The following is a 2,579-nucleotide window of genomic DNA, read 5'->3' as shown; positions in this document are numbered from 1 at the left end:
GGCTGGCAAGAGACTGCAGTGCCCGACCAGCCAGCAGGTGGCGATGTTGTAAAGCTAACCTCGGGGGTGGGCCCAGCGCCCAGCCACAGGCCCAGTCACAGCCCACAGACCCTCGGCCCACATCATTCCAGGCCCCCAGACCCCGGCCCCCAGAACCCTGAGCCCCATCAGTCCAGGTCCTCGACCTCCAGGTCCCTGGCCCTCTGATCCTGGCCCCCATAAATCCGGGTCATCAACCCCAGATCTCATTCACTCCAGAAACCCAACCCTCATATATCCAGATCATGGAACTCAGACACCTGCCCCCGAGCCCCCGCCCACATCACACCAGGACTGCGCCCCACAGTTCCCCACCCACACCACACCAGGACATCGACCCCAGACCCCCGCCTACATCACTAAAGGACCTTGACCCCCCAGACCCCTGCCCCCCATCACTCCACGTCTTCAACCCCCAGACCCCCAACCCCATCACTGAGGTCCCCAGATTCCCTTCACAACAGACCCCTACTCCTCCATCACCAGGTCTTGGAATTCAGACCCTTCCCACAGATCCACTCCCACATCAAAACAGGACCTCGACCCCTCCAGGTCCCCACTCCCCCAGAACCCCCTATCACTGCAGGTCCTCGACCCCAGACCCCAGCTCCTCAGATGCCCGCCCTCATCACTGGAGGCCACCATGTCCCCACTGCTACCCATCTGTGATGCAGCCACCAAGGACACTGCTCAGGCAGGACACCAAGCCCACCATGAGGAAGACCTTTCAAACCCAATGTCCTGAGGGTCATTCTGAATCTGGGCACAATGCTTTCAAAACAGGATGGGGGAAGGGGGTTCATCAGGACCAGGGCCTCAGAGCACCTCAAACCAACAACCACCACCTTGCAATCACCAAATACACGGCCCCCAAATCCACAGCCACCCAAGCCCCAACCCCAAAACCAACAGCCCCCAAAACCCACAGGCCCCCAAACCACAAACCACCAACCCATGGCCCCCCACCAACAGCGCCCCAGCCCACAACCCACAGAGCCACAGCCCACAAACCAACAACCCCCAAAACCCACAGCTCCCCAAACCCATATACCACAAACACAAAGCCCCCCAAACCCATAGCCCCCAAGCCCACAGCCCCCCAACCCAAAAACCCCAAGCCCACAGTTCCCCCAACCCATAGGCCAACAGCACCCCAACCCACAACACACAATACAACCCAAAGCCACAGCCCAACAACCAAAACCCCCAAACGACAGCCCCCAAACCCACAGCCCACAAACACAAAGCCCCAAAACCCACAGGCCCCTAAACCCACACCCCCAACCCACAGCCCCAAAATCCACAGCCTCCTAAACCCACAGCCCCCAACCCACACCCACTAAAAACCACAGGCCACAAATCCACAACCCCCCAAACCCATAGACCCACAGCCCACACCCCCTAAAAACCACAGACCCACAAACACACAGCCACTGAAACCCACAGTCCCCCAAACCTACACCCTCAAACGCGCACAGCCCCTAAACCCACAGCCCATAAACACCACAGCCCACAAACCCACAGCCCCACAAACCCACAGCCCACAAACCCACAGCCCACAAACCCATAACCCCCCAACCAAAGCCCCCCAAACCCACAGTCCCAAAACCCACAGCCTCCAAACCCACAGCCCCCTAAATCAACAGCCCTCAAACCCACAGCCCCTAAATCCCACAGCCCCCCCAAGCCCACAGACCCGTAAAGCAAAGGCCCCCAAATCCACAACTCCAAAACCAAAGCACAAAATCCACAGCCCTCACCTCACAGCCACCAAACCCATTCCCCCAATTCACAGCTCCCAACTCTAAGTTCCCCAGATCCACACAGAACAGAGACCCTCACAACCCCACAATCACAATTCCCAAACCTCACAGGCCACAGACCCTCACAGCCCCCAGATGCACACAACCCTGCTACTCATAACCTGCAGATTCACAGCCCCCAGACCCTCTCAGACCCCAGACTCTCATAGCCCCGAAGACCTCACAGACACCAGACCCTCTAAGACCACAGACACTCATAGTGCCCAAGTCCTTCACAGCCCCCACCCAAACAGCCCCCAAGACCCTCATAGCCCCAAGTCCCTAAATGCCCAAAAGACCCTCATAGCCCCTAGGATCTTCAAAGCCCCCAAGACCCTCATAATCCCCAAGACCCTCACAGCCCCCAGACCCTCTCAGCCCAAAGACAATCACAGCCGCCAAGACCCTCATAGCCCCCAAGACCCTGTCAGGCCCCAAGACCCTCATAGCCCCCAGACCCTCACAGCTCTAAGGCCCTCTTAGCCCCCAGACCCTCAGAGCCCCCAAACACCCACAACCTCCAGACACTCACAGCCCCCAGGCCCTCTCAGCCCACAGGTCCTCTCAGCCCCCAGACCCAGACAGGCCCCAGACACTCTCAGCGCCCAGACCCTCACAGCTCCCAGACCCTCACAGCCCCCAGACCCTCACAGCACCCAGACCCCCAGAGCCCGCAGACCCTCACAGTACCCAGACCCTCACAGCCCCAGGCACTCTCATTCCCCAGACCCCCACAGG

Source organism: Erinaceus europaeus, chromosome 9 (genome assembly GCF_950295315.1).
Source record: "Erinaceus europaeus chromosome 9, mEriEur2.1, whole genome shotgun sequence".
Taxonomy (NCBI): Eukaryota; Metazoa; Chordata; class Mammalia; order Eulipotyphla; family Erinaceidae; genus Erinaceus; species Erinaceus europaeus.
Note: the sequence above shows the minus strand (reverse complement) of the source record.